The following is a 17763-nucleotide window of genomic DNA, read 5'->3' as shown; positions in this document are numbered from 1 at the left end:
TTCATTTCTGTTTTTCTTTGCAAAGAATTAAATGATTCCATTTTCTGAAAAGAAAGTGTTTTGAGAAGGGAGGAATATCAAGCTACAACACTTTACTGTATTTTCCATCTGTGAAATAAGCTTAAATTGAAATATCATTTTGGATGGGAAGGGTACCTGGAATTGAACTCTGGGGCACTCTACTGAGCCACATCCCAAACCCCCTATATTTAGAGACCAAGTCTCACTTAGTTGCTTAGTGTCTCGCTCTTGCTGAGGCTGGCTTTGAACTTGGGATCCTTCTAGCTCAGCCTCCTGAGCCACTGGGATTACAGGTGTGCACCACCACACCCAGCAAAATATCATTGTTCTTATATTTTTCTTAAATTTTAATAATTTTATACTCTTATTGCTAATAAGCATAGATTGCTTTTTAAAAGCATACTAGTTATGCTAAGAAGTATTTCCTCATAGTACCATATAACATGTCTTTACTTTTAGTAGATTGAGTAATTGGATTTCATTTAGTGATTGTAATAATCTTGTGTATTTCCCCCTTTTAGTCACTGAACAGCAAATTGCCCAAAAGATAATCAATTTCATGAAAGAAGATGAAGAACTGATACAGAAATTTTCAAAGTATGAACAGAAGGTATAATTATTTTTTTGTTTCTTTCTCCCTTGGTTCTAGCTTGAATCATTTCTACCTGTTTTAATTTAAAAATCATATTTTAAAGTTTTTATTTCATTATTTCCTACAAATCATCCAAATTCTAAGCAGTCATATGTATTAAGTACTGCTTTCTTCTGGAAAGGGTCACTTGTCTGGAAGTAACTTGTATAGTAGCACTATAATTTGTGTATCTTAATTCTGAATGCTTTATTTACATAGATAAAGGAATCAGAGAAACAGATCCAAGAAACCATGAAACAAAACATGATTCTTTCTGATGAAGCAACTAAATATAAGGTAAAAATCCCTTCTTTGGGGGGAATTACATTCTAAACTCAAAAGTAAATGTAATGAGTGAGTAATCTTGACACCTTTTTTCCCAGGATAAAATAAAGCTTCTTGAAAAAGCTAAAGAATTTCTGGATGAGAGAGCTAAAAGTCTTCATGTTATGTTAGAATCTGAAAGAGAACAGAATGCTAAGAATCACGACTTGGTAAGAGTTTTGCTGCTAAGTGTTGCTTTAATTTGGCTTTTGAAATATTTTGTAAAATTGGTTAAGTTGAACTTAGTCCAGCTGTTAAATAAAGTAAGATTAGGAGTCAAGGAAGTTGAACCCACATCTGTGCCCATTTTGTGGAACTTTTAAGTACTGATACAACAAATTATTTTTATGGGCCTAGGAAATATTTTTATTCTCAACCTTGGATAATTTTCATATTGCTTTGCTCTGCCCTTGGAAACATGCAGATCAACTAAAAAACTATTGTCCAATTGAACAGTATTTGTTTACTTTTTACTTGAAAGAGTAATGAATTAATCAATTTTCTGTACTTAAAAAAATTTTACTTACATATTTCATTTTCAATTTCTATAAGTTTCTGTAATTACATAAAAGTTGCAAAAGATAGTAGAGAGTGTGTTCTGAAATATCCTGCCCCCAAGTAAGCTTGATCACCTAGCTGAGGTAGTATTTATCAGATTTCGTCACTGTAAAAATTCTTTCCAATCCTTTTCATATTATATTCTTTGGAAGTTACCATGCACAGCCCACAGTTAAAGTATGAAGAGTTACGAGCTCAGGATGCAGCTCATGGTAGAGCACTTGCCTAGCATGCATGAGGCCCAGGATTCAATCCCAGGCATTGCAAACAAAGATTGGGGAGTTATGTCCACTTCCTTAAGGAGCGAATATCTTTATAAATTTTTGGGAATTCTTCTGTATGTGAGATTAGTCTATTCTCCCTTAAATTTTATCATTTTTTACTTCAGATAAGAAAATTTTAAAAATGATCTTGGGAAAATTTTTTTCTCTATCACTAGAAAAAAAATTACTAATTTGAACTGATTTATTTAAAACAGTAATTAATTAATTTTCTATGCTTTAAAACATTTTATTATTGCATTATGATTTTCTATACTTTGACCTTTTTTTCTGGTTATCTCATAAACAGTAAGGTTGTGGATGCCATGAAATATTTATGACTTCATTTTCCCTCATCTCTTTCAGTTCTTGATTTTTTGCTTAGTCCAAAGCTGGATCCCCTGCATTACTGAAATGTAATGGGATGGCTTGACAAATATTTTGTTGTGTTTATCTTTTTTAGTATATATATGTGTGTACACACACGCACACACGCACACACACACACACACACACACACACACACACACACACACATATCACTGTTTCTACTGAAATCCTAATGCATATTTTGTGTTCTGTTTTCACCTGGCAGATAATTGAAAATAAGAAATCTATAGAGAAGCTTGAAGATGTCATTTCAGTGAATACTTCTGAATTTTCAGAGGTAAAGCTGCCAACTCTTGCTAATGGGATAGTTGGCATAATGGGATATTAATACTATATCTTAGTTTTGTTGCGGACCAAAAATTTGAAGTGTGCTAAAATGTGCAAAAAATGAGAACTATATGATGTCTGGTTTGGGAAAGTATAACTTTGTTTTTTCTTTGGAATTAATTCACTAACTCTAGTGTTTTGCATTAGCTTCAAATTGTCTTTAATGAAGCTAAGCTTCGTGAAGAGAAGGTGAAGTTGGAATGCTGTCAGCTTCAGAAAGAAAATACCATACTTAAGACGACGAAAGAGCAGGTAAAGAAAATTTGATGTCATACATAATGTAAACTAGAGAAGTGAATATCATTATCTTGTATCTTTCTTGGATCTGTTTCTGAGGTAAGGAATATTCATGTAGGACCTTTTCTAGATATGCAAAGTTTAAACATGCTCCCTAAATTGAGTGCATGTATATGTTCTCCATCTGTTTTGGATTTTTGGATTATTGCTTTTCTTATCAAATGTCAATCAGTTATTAACTTGCATAGCCTCAAAGAAACTTTTTAAACCAGAAAATTAAGTATTTTATGATCCTCTTTTGAGTAGTTACTGATTCACTGGCCAAGGGAAGATTACATGATAAGGAGTCTAAATTTAGGAGACAGTCATATGTGCCCAGCCATTCCTGCTGGAGGTAAATTATTTGAATTGGCAGCAATTTTCTGGGGAATGCAATAAACAGGGTCAACTTCCTGAGAACTCTGATGTTCTTACTGCAGCTGTGAGAGTTGGGGCCACTCTGCCCTCTTCCTTAACCAAGGTCTCAACCCCCTCCATTGAGGCAGGCCACCGAGGAGTATGGTTCTCTATTTCTTTGTCTAAGTCTTGTAATCCTGATGTATCCAGTGCAGAAACCCCTCCCTAACCCACAGGAATTCGTGTGTTTTGACTTTTCAGTTGCAGCAGGAAGTCAAAGACTGGTGTACATCACACGCTGAGCTCAGTGAACACATCAAATCATTTGAGAAGTCCCAGAAAGATTTACTTGTATTTCTTAATCACAAAGATGATACTATTAATGTAAGTTAATACTCCAAATACATGTTTCATCTCATGATTTCTCCTGAAATCTTCTGAATTAAAATCGAGAGTCTTCCAACCTTTTGCTTCTTTTCTAGGCTTTGACTAATTATATCACACAGTTGAATCGGTTACAATGTGAATCTGAATCTGAGGATCAAAATAGAGAAGATGAGTCAGATGAATTAACCAACGGAGAGGTAGCAGGTAAGATCAGTCTCAGGGAGGTTGAATCCTTTTTTTGCTTTCCTGTCTTTAATTAAGTATTTATACAGATGCCAATTTTCAGCTAGCTGATTTTCTTCTTAAGCTTCAGGGTTGTAGACACATATCACTGGATCTATAGATATGTCTGTTGCATTGGCAGAGGTGGGTTGCTGGGGTATAATGTAGCAATAGGCATGTGAAGAACACTGACCTTTTCTATCCCATTGAAAACTAGTAAGTACACTGCAGCTACAATAGTCATATCCTGTACAATACTTAGAGTATTGAACATTGTACAGTAAGAGAAATTTATTTCTTATGCAGATGATAGTTGATTTTGATACTCATCATCTCTATGGCTCTGTGGTTTTAAGGTCCACAGTCAGTCTTAAGAGTCCAGAGGTAGTTGGAACCATAAACTAAGGCTGTGAGAACAGAGTCTAGAGACTATCAGAAAGCTAGAGAGAGGGAGTGTAACAGTGTTTACTGATGAGGAAAATATTTCCAGATGTTTTCTCCCAAGTTGGATATTGCTTACATAGCAAGTATTTCAAACCACACCTGGTAGTAGATTCAGGGAGAAAATAGAGGATTGAATCTTTCTAAATAAGACACTTGCCCAGGTGAAGATAGATCTGAGAGAGAAGAAAAGCTTTTATCTTACAAGAATAGCATAGATAACATTTTAGTTGTGCAAACTAGAAATTCACCTTTTTTTGTTTTGTTTTTAAGACAGACAGTACTTTTATTTATTTTTATGCTGAGGATCAAACTCAGTGCCTCACACATTCTAGGTGAGCACTCTACCACTGAGCCACAACCCCAGCCTGAAATTCACCTCTCTCTCTCTTTTTTTTAAATCTAAGCTTGCAATTCTCTTAAAAGTCATTAGTCTAATCAGTTTAGTTATTTAATTGATTTTTTTTCTTCTGGTGTTTGAACACAATCATTATTTAGTTTGGGGAAGTTAGGAGAATATAGAGTTAAAAGTAAGGAAAGAAAAAGCAAAAGTCTTTTGTTTTTTAGGTGATCGGAACGAGAAGATCAAAGATCAAATGAAGCAGATGATGGATGTCTCTCGGGTATAGTTCTTTGTAAGAGTCCCATAGTGCCTGTGAATTCTTCCTGTGCCTCACTTTTAAGAATACCTCTCTTTTCTGCAATTTTTAGACACAAACTACAATATCAGTAGTTGAAGAGGATCTAAAACTTTTACAACTTATGCTAAGAGCCTCGATGCCCACAAAATGTAATCTAAAAGGTGGGTTCTTTTTGAGAAGAAATTGCCATGTTGGAAAGACTTAAAATTTTATTGGAAAGATAAAGAATGGCTTCTTGCTTTCATGCTTCTTACTTTTCTTGGCACTACTCCCTCAAACAAGTTCTTAAGTCCTTGTACACATATAGAGATAAGCTGTTTTATCCTTTACAGACCAAATAAAGAAATTAGAAGGTGACTGCAATTCACTACAGTCTTCTAAAGTTGGACTGGAAGAGGAATGCAAAACTCTAAGGCAGAAAGTGGAGATTTTAAATGAACTCTACCAGAAAAATGAGATGGCACTACAAAAGTAAGATTTTCATTGTTTGTTATTGTTATCACTGTGTGAACTAATAGATAATTTTATGTTTTCTTAAGATTATTTACAATTTCTTCTAGTTGTAATAAGTAGAGATTTGTCTTTTTTCCTTTGTGTTTTGTTTCCTATAAGTTGCATTTTTCTTTCCATTGTCAGTCTTAAGAGTCCTGAGGTAGTTGGAACCATAAACTAAGGCTGTGAGGACATCGTAATCAATTGTCAAATTCATATGAAGGCAGGAAGTGGTAAAATGGTATTAACAGTCACTGATGTGGAAATACCTCTCAAAGTTCTAGACCCTTTCTATGATCTCCCTATTTATTTTAATTACCTTTCATTGTGATCAGTTATGTAATTCTAATGTTTTGAACTTGTATCTCTAACTCTGGACCTTTAAAAATACTGAGTGATTTGGAATGACATGTTTTAGTAGAATAAAAACTTCAAAAAGGGATAATATTTACTTATTGATGGTACAAGTTTTGGACTTGAATATCTCAGATGTTCACACAAAATTGAACTGTGGCAAGGACCTTAGGAGTTATGATTACAGAAGTACTTGTTTGTAGAATATATTTATATATTAATCTTCTTAGTGTGGAGCTAGTTATTTTTTGAAAGTTCATTTGAAGTTTTTAATCCACAAAAATACTTGGATTCTCTAAAAATAGGTTGTGTCAGATTTTATTTGTTTGCACCTGATTTTACTCTTCGGTATATATATATATCTTGTAAAGCAAAGACAGACCTTCTTACAGACCTAACTATTTTTAGGTATTTTGACTTCTGTTGCCTAATTAATGCATTAAATATTGAAACCTTTCCATTAACTTTTCTAAAATTCTGTGATCTCCAATCGACCTTTTTAGAATCTCAAATTTTTGTTCAGGCCAGTTCTAAATTCCTGGCCTGTTTCAAAGAAACATTTCTCATTTTATCACTTTTTTTTTTAAAAGAACACTTGTTTTCTCTGTCCCTACTAGTAATCTGAATGACCTAAATGGCAATTAATTTTTTTGTAATGCAGTTAAATTGTAGCACTATTTTTCTCAACTCCTCCAAAATTCATTCAGTCATCATCTGTGGTTTTTGCTCTTTTTACTCATCCCCAGGTACTATGTTAGTTCATGCCTGTGTCATCTTTTCTGTTTCTAACCTAGATCATCTGTCTTCATTCTACATTTTTTATATTTGTATATAACTTATTTCAAATTCTTAGTAGTTTTCTCTATAGCCGCTTGAGTGGACTTTCTAAAATATAAGTCTGTCCATGTCAATATGTACGTGTGGTTTATGAAGAATTTGCTTTCTATTTGATGACCTGTTCTTTTTTTCTTCCTTGTATCTTTTTAATAGTTTAAATATTTTTAATTATTTTCCTCATCCCCTGTATAAGCTTGATGTAATCATAAATTATAATGGAATTATAATTATATAATTATAATTTTATTCATCTTCTCATAATTTAAAGGCCATGGTGTATATTCTGGATTTAATAAAAACCTGACATAGATTAATAGGTATATTATTTTTTTTATGGGCTTTAAGTAGCTCCTGAATCAGATAACTGTTGTGGCATTGTATGTTAGTACTTCATATACTGTGAACTCCACAAGACATTCATTCAATTTATACACATATTTAAAGTTTCTGTAGTTCTGCATTCTACACTGTTGGTTTCTTATTTGAAATTATTTTCATTCTATTTGAACATTGTCCTTTAATGATAGATTTGATTAGTGTATCAAAGGTAATACAAGGATAAACAGAGAATAGTATTTTATTCACTAAATATTGCTACCTTTATAATCTGTATTAGGTTGACATGAACTTCATGATTAGAGTTAAAACCAGTTTCCATTTTTAAAGGATCTTTCTTTTGGCTACTGAATTTTGACTGTTACTTAGTTTTAGCAATTTAAAAATATCCAATTAATTACCATCTATTTTAAATTTTTTCTTTAAGGAGTCCATTATCATTGTTGTTTGGTCTTATCCCTCTTCTAGTTTCTGTAGTCCTTTCTCTTTTCTTAACAGTTGTATTGGGAAGTGCCTAGGTGTAGTTTTCCCCACCCCACCCACTTTTCCTCTTGCAGTTATGTTGCTTGGGACCATTAAACACTTCTTGAATTTTCGAGTCTTTTTCTAAATGTTGATTTTACCTCATTCTCTCTTCTGATTATAATAATGTATATTAGAATTTGATTTCCCCTGCCTCCTACATTCTGGATTTACTTCTTCTGGATATTTTCTTCTGACCTATGTTAAAAGCTCTAGGATTTATTTCATTTCCCAAATCTGCTGTTAAAATCATTCATTGAGTTTAGGATTTTAAAAAATTCAGGGTTTAAAATATTATTTTAGTTGTAGATGGACACAATATTTTATTTTTTATAGGATTTTTTTAAGAGAGAGAGAAAGAATTTTAATATTTATTTTTTAGTTTTTGGCAGACACAACATCTTTGTTTGCATGGGGTGCTGAGGATTGAACCCGGGGCCGCACGCATGCCAGGCAAGCACGCTACCGCTTGAGCCACATCCCCAGCCTGACACAATATTTTATTTATTTTATGTGGTGTTGAGGACTGATCCCAGTGCCCCACACATGTGGGGCCTGTGCTTCACCACTGAGCCACAACCCCAGTCCTATTTCAGTACTACAGCTCAAACCCAGGACCTTGAACCATGTGCTCTACTATTGAGCTACCTCCCCAGACTCCTTGCTCTTTCTCATAAGGGACTAGGGTCTTACTGCTTTCCAAGCTATCTTTAATCTCATAATTCTGCCTCTGCCTCCTGAGTATCTTCGACTGTAGGTAGGTCACCACACCCAACTATTTCTTTGTTTTATAGTTTCTAATCCTTTGACAAAATTCATAATCTTTTTTTCCTCTTTTGTGGTGCTGGGGTTTGAACCCCAGAGCCTTGTGCATGCAAGGCAGCACTCTACCAACTAAACTATATTCCCAGCCCTGAAATTCATAATCTTGACTTTACTTTTTTGACTATATAAAGCACAGTGATTTTAAAACATGTGCGGATAACCCCATTAGCTGGTTTCCTTTTCTGTGGGATTTTTTCTCACAGAATTTTGTCTTATGGAGTGCCTGGTCAGTTTTGATTGGCCAACATTGTTGTGATAATTATAGATGAAATTTGAGGACTAAGACGAAGTTATCTTCTTATAGAAAAGTGTTGAGGTTACTTGAGTAAGATTGTCACTTTAAACTTAGTCAGCAATTAAGATAATTAAAAAATGACTTGTCTTTTCAATGTTTTTCAGTATTGTTCCTTTTGGATTTTTTTGCCTGTTCATCACTTAAGTGTGCAGTACTTTCTAATCTAAACTCAAAGGCTAGGGCTTTTATTAAGGGTCCCTTTATTGGTAGCCTCATTTTTCCTCTAAGCCCAGGAATTTAATGAAGGCTTGGTTCAGACTCATATCTTTGTGTTATCTTCAATAGGAGAAAAGTATCTTAAAGTGCCAGCCTTACTTGTAATTCTGAGATTCCTTTTTCTAATGGATCTTGGCCACATACATATATCTTCACTGACTTTTTAGCTTGGATCCCTTCAAACACAATTTTATATTCTTATAAAGATGTTTTGATTGTTCTTAGTGCTCTCAGACTAACTCTTTGATAATTGGAAACAAAATTCTCTCTGTCCTTCAAGATTCAGTTTTCTCCATATTCCTTCTTAAGCCAGTGGGGAAAATTATTATATTCCTTTAGGCATCATTTATACCTGAAACAGTGAGCTCTTTTATTCTTTAGCATCTTACAAGGTAACTAGTATATTATAGCCACTCATAAAATACTTGCTGAAGAATTAAATGAGAAGCTATATAAGAATATATTATCCCCTTTTTCTATTTGGTACCAGTAATCCTTTTTTACTGTAGTTCTTCTGGTTTATGGAAAATTAAGTTTCAAGTTAATTATCTTTTGAATTGGAAATATGGCTAAAGTAGTACAAAGATAGCAGAAAATAGTATTTTTTAAATCATTAAATGTGGCTACCTTTGTGTCAGTAGATGAACATCTTGAGTTTCATGATCAGAGTTAAAACTTGTCAGTAGATAATACTCTGATAGTGGGTCACTTTGGCTTCTTTTTCTGGTTGATAGACATTATCAAAACTCAGATTTGTCTTTTTGCTTAATTTACAATTCTTTTGAAATAAATATCTAAAGTGTGAAAAATGTTCTGTGGTTAATTGCATAGCTAAAAGATATATTCTAGAAGATTTTTTCTTTGACTGACTATATGGTACCAGTCTTGGATTGAGAAAAGAGTTCCTCCATGACAAAGATATACTTAGTGTCCTACCCATGGCAGAAACGAGAAAAGAATTATCCCCTGCTTTATCCTAATATGTTTAATTATGTTAGGTTGATCAGTCCTGATCTTCCACATTGAAGTAAAGTGAGTTTTTATTATCTTACACACAGGAGACTTGCCCTTGGGGCACATGTTGTTTTCACATTTATTTTATTTACTGGTAAGTAGAGAATTAAGAGGATAAGTTAGAAAATGTAAGTGATTTGCCAGAGTTTGATTTATGAAATTGCAGGTTTGAATTCCTATTTTATGTGCCTAAGCATTTTATAGAATTGTGGGAAGTGATATTCACAAAGAGAAACTTTTGATTTGATAACTGGTTTTCTTTTAGGAAACAGAGTCAAGAAGAATGTGAGAGACTAGAAAAAGAGCAGCAGCTGTCAGCTGCAGATGAAAAGATGGTTTCCGCTGTACAGGAAGTTAAAAATTACAAGTGAGTTCAGTTTCTAAAGGAGGGTGTCAATGTCTCATGAATTAGTGTTAGCTTTCTTTTTAATTTTTTTTTTACATTATGTAGATAGAAGAAAATAGCATGGAAGTATAAATAACGAGAGGATATGAACACATTCAATTCACACAGGAGAAAAAATAAATTTCAACTTAACAAATGAAAAATGTTAACAAAAATTTACTTGTACCCAATGGGCAAGACCATAGGGAACTTGGTCAATGCAAACAGTTCTGGGGGTTTTGTATGTTGTAGTAATTCTTTAAGAAATCAGTTTGCTGTGTGTTATATCAAGACCCACAAAAGTGTGGCATTTGATAGACCTTGGAAATCTTCTATGGATATAATTTGAAAAAAAGAAAAAGTTTTAAGGAGGAAGATATTTCTAGCAGAATTACTTGAGAACACACTGATGAACAGTTAAGAAAATTATAATTTATCAATTCAGAATCTCTAGCAATTAAATGATAAAGAAGTTATTAGTATTAGGTTTTTATTTTATTTATTTATTTATTTATTTATTTTTGGTGCTTTACTACTAAGCTACATCCTTAGACCTTTTTTTCACTTTGAGACAGCGTCTCAGTTGCATAGGTTCCCACTTAATTGCTGAGACTGACCTCGAACTTGTGATCCTCCAGCCTCAGCTTCCCAATCATTGGGATTACTGGCATGTGGCATTGCACCTGGTCTGTAGTATTAGTTTTGAACACACTGGATTCATATAACTTTAGAAATGTTTTTCTTATGTATGATAAAAGTCTTTAAAAGTATAGCTGATGGAATAAAGAGAAAATGGTCAGAATGTTTCAAATTTTATTCAATTGTTGTAATTCTTAGGCGGAGAATTGAAGAGATGGAAGAAGAATTACAGAAAACCGAGCGCTCATTTAAAAACCAGGTAGTAATTAATACTGTCCTGTAGTTGCAGAATTCTTTGATATCTAATACAGACAATTATAGGCTATAATAATGAATCCCTAAAAACATTTTTTTAATGTGTTGTCTTTTTCAGATTGCTATGCATGAGAAGAAAGCTCATGATAATTGGGTAAGATTTTTTTCCCCTTTTCTTTATTTTTTGCATAGCCTACCGCAACCGAATTTGAATATTTTCTCTTTAATAGCTCAAAGCTCGTTCTGCAGAAAGAGCTATAGCTGAAGAGAAAAGGGAAGCTGCTAATTTGAGACAGAAGTATGTGATTTTTGGTATCTTACTGTATGTTTTATAGTGTTTTAAGGTTATGCTAGATATTATCTATGATTGCTGTTTCATAATTCAGCCCATTCTTTCTCAATATTCAAGACTACTGGAAATGACCCAAAAGATGGCAATGCGGCAAGATGAACCTGTGATTGTAAAACCAATGCCGGGGAGACCAAATTTACAAAATCCTCCTCGGAGAGGTAGGGGGCACTTTGTAAAAGGAGCTATTTTATTTCTTGGTGCAGAATGTATGTAAATTACTTTTTATTTCTGTGTGTAATGGTTATGAAATAATCTGAATGATTTGCTAAAGCGGGAGGTGTGGGGGTTGGTGTCAGGGAGAAGGCTGCCTTAAAGTAGTAACACGGCATTGTTGTCTTTAGGTCCACTGAGCCATAATGGCTCTTTTGGTCCATCCCCCGTGAGTGGTGGAGACTGTTCCCCTTCACTGACAGCAGAGCCAGCTGGGAGACCTCCTTCTGCTACTCTTAATCAAAGAGATATGCCTAGAAATGGATTTGGTGAGCATTCACATGTTGCTTTATAGTAAACTGCTTCAAGGTTTTGGTTTTTTTTCCCTTTTGAATATTCTAATGAAAACATAGAATTTGGGCCTGTACAATATATAGAAGATAATTTCTTACTTTATCTTAGTGAATGTTTTCTGTAAAATCTGTTCTAGAATAGAAAACATTTTTTTTTTTCCTGGAGGTCCCTGTATTGTTTTTTTTCTTTTAAATTTTACACTGTGAAGTGTAAACCTTTATCTTTAAATTAAATCTCTATGGTGTTCCTTTTCCACATATTATAAAAGTAGCCTTAAACTTTATGTAGCATACATATTTCCAATATGAAATACTTAGTCTTATTTCCAATTCTAAATAGGACTGTAGTCTTGGTAAGATTGGAAGTCAGGTTATACAGACTAAAGAAAAGCCAACTTACACATACTTCAAGGCTGTAGCTTAAAGTTTAGGACTAGTACGTATTAATTTGCTGTTCTATCAACCCAAAGCAGTTCTTTATTTTACTTAAGTCTCTTCATAAATTGTGATTTATGTATTGGGCAACCCATTTTTTTTAAATATTTTTAATTGTAGATGGTGTGGTGCTGAGAATCAAACCCAGTGCCTCACACATGCTAGGCAAACACTCTGCAACTGAGCTACAACCCCAACCCCTGAGCAACCCATTTTAATGTTGCTTTCTAGTTATTGTTGAACCCTGACCTGTCCACCAGTGGTTTATTTCTTCTGAAAAATACATACAAGGGCTCTGATCTTTTTTCCCAAGGGTCAATGGATGGACCTTTACCTCGTACTCAATGGTCTTCTGAGGCATCTGGGAAACCCGTTGCCTCTGGTAAAGAGACCAAGTAATTTCAAAGAATCTGTAATTGTGGATGCAGGATTTTTATTCTCTTCATGTTAGAATAAGTCTGAATCCATTCTTTGATCTCTAACAGACCCAGGATGTGGTCCAGCTCACATGAATAGCAGCTCCAAAAGTTCTTCTCCAGCTAAGGTGACGGATGAGGGCAAGGTAAGTTCTGTAGTTACTGTGAATCACGTGGTCATGCAGGAACATGTTGCTTTCCTACAGTACTTGCTCTTTGCTTTATCCTTCTTTGTGTTCTATTTGTACCATCCCATTTGTTTTTTAAAAAGCAAACTGTTCCCCAAGAACCTGAGACCCCCTCAGTTTCTACCATTACTTCTTTAACTGAGCATCCAGTTGGAGTAAGTACTTAGAGGTTGAGAACTGAATTGGGTTTTATTCTGTGCATTTCTGGGAAGGATATTCAGAGCATGACACTGATCTTGTTTGCTTTAAACTGCATGCAATATTGAGCTTACTTTTCTCCTTGGAAATGTGGCTTAAGTGTGTACAACTATAATGAACTACAGAATGTGAAAAGTTATCACTCTAACTTTATATGGTGTTTTGTGTTGAATGTTCTAAGGCAAAGTAAATTCATTATAAATTATATAATTCATCATTTTTATTTTTGTTTGGAAGAATGCTATTTAAGAATTCCTCCATTTGTGCAAACCCTATTTTGAGTGATTTGAATTAGATTGGTATCAGATTTTCTGAAAGTGAAATACTGTTTCAGTGCAACAATGATAATCTGAAATGACCTCTTGAGCCAGTCCCAAGCAATGGTCTCATTTGTTCACATAACTGCATTTTCTTGTAACTGTGTTGCTATTATATCTGGTAGGTCTTCTGCAGCTCTATAATAAAATAAATTTTTAATTGTTTAGTTTCAAACTCACTACTCATAGGAAATGATAAATCAATATCTCAAATGGTGTACAGTAAATGAAAGTAAATATTAAAGCCTTGTCTTCCTAATTTGTGTATATAGCATTGTGTTGGAAAATACTTCTCAAGTTCCAGTGTATACATATTCCAGGAATATACATCTCTGGAGCAATCTAAGGGCAGCTTAGATAAGACCCCCAAACCCCTTTGTAGTAGAAGATTTAAAAGAGAGCAAAGACCCGTTGTTATAGAGGAGTAGAGGTGGGAAAAGCATGGCTTGCAGGCAAACCTGGGATTGAGACCCTTTAATATGCAGTGTGGCCTTCAACAAATTATCATAATCCATTTGCTTTTGTTCCCTCTTATTTAAAACAAGACAGTCTACTTAAAGATCTCAGAGGTTGAATAATTATGAAAGACTTACTGAAGATACTCTGAATAGTAGCTATTATTACATGGGTAAAGAATGTATTTTTCATTTTATTCTGTTCATTCTTAATATGGAAGTAATGAGCTATTGTGATGAAAGGGAAGTGATGGGGAGGAGGGGGACTCCCTTTGAAATAGGTTGTAGTGAATACAGCATGACATACTGGTCAGAAATCACCTCTGTTAATAACCTCTGCCAGTCCTCTTGCCTTTCCCTTTCCTGAGCAGATATAATCACTAACAAACTGCTCCCTCTTGTGGAATCCTTCTAACTTCTGTAAGCTGTCAGTGGGAATACACAGGAGGGGTGGGTAGAGTTTTGTTGCACTGATGGTGTTCTCTGGACAGGTGCCTGTTTTGGTTTTAGCTTTTATCGGTGTTGGTACTTTGTCTTAATACATAGGAATTTTAAAACTTTTAACTTCTTTAAAATCTTAAATTGCAGGTTAATATGGCTATGAAAGGGCCCCCTCCTTTCTCAGGGGTACCCTTCATGGGCCCCCCTATGGAACCCCCGATGCGACGGCCTCCACCACCTCCCTTTTGGTATGGACCGCCATTTCAGCTCGGTGGGCCTTTTGGGCCTCGGCCAATTCCTCCACCATTTGGTATGATGATCTGAACAGTAGTGATTGACTTATAAATCACATTCATCTTTCATTTCTATTGCTTGATAAAACAGTTGGTTGCTATCTCAGGTCTTAACAATGAAAGGATACAGCTGAGTACATTTTAACTTTTCCTCCAGTTTTTTGGGACATATGGGACACTACATAATCTTATACTGAGATAGGCAATAGCTATCTCATAGACAAGGATAAGGGGCTATATAGAGAAAAGCCAGAAATATTACTTCTGCAGATGTTTGTTGAAAATATGTTGATATGCACTGCAATAGATGAAAAGGTAGATGAGACACATGCCATAACTTAAAATTTTGTCACAGATATGAAAATCCTATAACATAAAGTTTGTAATCACCCATAATGGAATCATAGGCAGTAGGTTATAGAATATAGAAAAGGAAAAGTCAAACCCTCCTTACCTTGAGAAAAGTCAGAGGGAAGTGTTAAAGAGGAGGATTTAACAGTGACCTAATAAATGTTGCTGATTTAATTAGGTGGCTGTGGAAGGCCTTTTCCAGGAGGGCATGCACCTTGATTCTGATGGCATGTGTAAAGTCCATGCTGAAATACTTCATGAATTTTTAATGGATACAGTAATAAATAGTGGGATTTCCTTTTATCAAAATTTCTTTGATGTAGTAAAGTTCTTATTTCATAATCTATCATCTTGTCATGGTAATATAGTACTTCCAAATATAAATGGAGCTCTTGTGAGATAGAAATAATTCTGCAATTATATAGTAGGGAAAGATAAAAGATAAGCCTGGAGCTAGGTAGAGCCATGTTTAAATCCTTAATATGTTGCTTCATGGCTGGTTGGCCAGGCTATAACCTAAACTTGTTCCATTTCAGTTTGCCTTATCTGGCAAGTCAGGATGTTCACCAGTTGATGTTCTAGGCTTGGGAGAAATTAAAGACTATATTAACATACTTGAAATCACCCAAGTTCAGAAATTTCTGGGTATTTACATAACTTCCTTTTTATTTTCCAGGTCCTAGTATCCGTCCACCAATAGGCTTCAGAGAATATGCACCAGGTGTTCCACCTGGACAATGGGATTTGCCTTTTGACCCTCGTGATTTTTTTCCAGGACCTGCACCATTTAGACCTTTAGGCTCATTTGGCCCAAGAGAGTACTTCATTCCTGGTGCCCCATTACCACCTCCAACTCATGGTCCCCAAGACTATGGGCCACCACCTGCTGCAAAAGACTTAATGTCTTCAGGCTTTAAAGATGAACCTCCACCTACACCCGATTCTCAGAGTAGTGAGGGCTGTTCACAGGCCTTAAAACAGGGCCCATAAAATTAACCTCTGAAACTTAGTCAGAAAGTGGACTATGAACTATTCATTGTGTTGAAGGATTATTGGCTTCAAAATATAAAAGTTTATTTTAAATGGTTTATGTTTTTAGAATGAAGCTGCCTTGGTGCAGTATACATTTGGAGCCAAAATATTTTCCCCCTAAATATCCCCCACTTAAACTAGAGTATCCTTCCAACTTTAAAATGTGCAATAAGGAATACCTTTGTTTTAGTTAATGTAGCATATACAATTGCTAAATGGTTTAGAATGTCATAATTATGGACATTTCCTGTGGAAATGCTTTAAGAACATGTATTTCCAGTATCCTATTTTTAGTGTATTCCAGTTGATAACAGAGAAATGGTGTTTTATAAGCTTGATTTTTCTCTTTAAATATCTGGTTGCAGAGACTGTTACGCTAAAAATGTTTACTCAAAGATCATAAACTTCATTTTCCTTCTTGCTGAAGTTCTTTGTTGTAATAGTTCATAAAAAAATTGTTTATTAATATTTCCCAAGTGTCTGTTGATTCATTGGATCGTCATGAGACTTTGTGCCATTGGGGAAGCATGTAAACTCACTCTCAGAACTGAAGATGGTGACTTGGCAGCATATTTCCTGTTGCTCACTGTTAAGGAGGCTGGACCTTGGTCAACTGTGGACTTATACAGAGGAATTTCTTTTACTTGTGAGAAGTCTTGTGGCTCTATTTTTGTAGCACATTCATGTACTTTTTTCTAACCACTGTCCATGTGAGAATGGTTTTCTGAGAATGAGTTTACATTAGTAGCAAGAGTTGTTTGACCTGAAGTTCTACTGCTTTTGCCAGTATTGCATTAAAACAGTAAAATATAGGGTGGTATGTTGTGTCTATAAAAAATAAGGGAATTTCTTTTAAAAAAAATGTGCACACACACTCTTCTCTTTCCCATACCTTGCCACTGATTTTCAAGGAATATGATAAAAAAATTAGAAAAGTATAATCCTCTAAGAATGAATGAAACCCTAAGGCTTATAATGTCCTTAATCAGCAACTATGGGCTGAATTAAATTCTTTTTTTTTTTTACAGATACTCAAATATATTTTATTTAAAAATCAATTAAAGCAAGTCCTGAATCTGTAACTACTGTCTTTAAAACAATGTTCCTAAGAACTAGCTCTACAGAGCTGTAATTTTAATTACAGCAATTTTAACAGTACATTTTAAGAGGTTTAAGATTTAAATAAAATTATAAAAGCCTGGTACTTTTGTTTACTGCTAGACCATATTCTTCCATTCTTTAAAGTTCTAGAAAGTAATAGGATTGTTGGAACCTAGAACATATCATTGTTCTTTTTATGTCCCCTAAGTATTCTCAAAATAGGGGCAAAAGCTTCAGTGTGAAACAAAATCTCTGTGAAACAAAATCTCTAAACTACTGAAGATGACTCAGAATCAAAAAGAATTTAAGTCCGTTAGGAAGAATTCAATCTACATAGCTTCCATTTAATATCAGAAGCAGCAACTGTGTGTAAGAGAAAAACCATATAATACCTTATGCCATTTTTAGCCATGTAAAATAAAATTTAAGTCAAAAACACCAATTTTGAATGTATCTTTCAACCTCTACAGGACACATGGCAATGCTGAAGTTACTATAACTTCTAATTTTAAAATAGCATTTAAATAAAGGTGATGTCAGCTAGGAAGATAGATTTTCAAGGAAAGGCAGATTTATTTTTTTATTCAAAGCAACAGTAGTTTTCCCTCTAAAGCCTTTTTTGTATTTATTCTATTAGTAAGCTATAATGCGTTCTACGTAGTTTATCTGAGCAGTT

The 17763-nt window shown here is 34.4% G+C and overlaps 1 pseudogene; it reads left to right on the top strand.

Annotated features, from left to right (window-relative positions):
- LOC143387435 (transport and Golgi organization protein 1 homolog) overlaps positions 1–16259 on the top strand; it is a 39849-nt pseudogene extending 23590 nt beyond the window's left edge.
- Positions 16260–17763: the final 1504 nt, after the last annotated feature.

The sequence above is a fragment of the Callospermophilus lateralis genome (assembly GCF_048772815.1).
Source record: "Callospermophilus lateralis isolate mCalLat2 chromosome 11 unlocalized genomic scaffold, mCalLat2.hap1 SUPER_11_unloc_2, whole genome shotgun sequence".
NCBI lineage: Eukaryota > Metazoa > Chordata > Mammalia > Rodentia > Sciuridae > Callospermophilus > Callospermophilus lateralis.
This window is presented reverse-complemented; position numbering and strand designations above follow the sequence as displayed.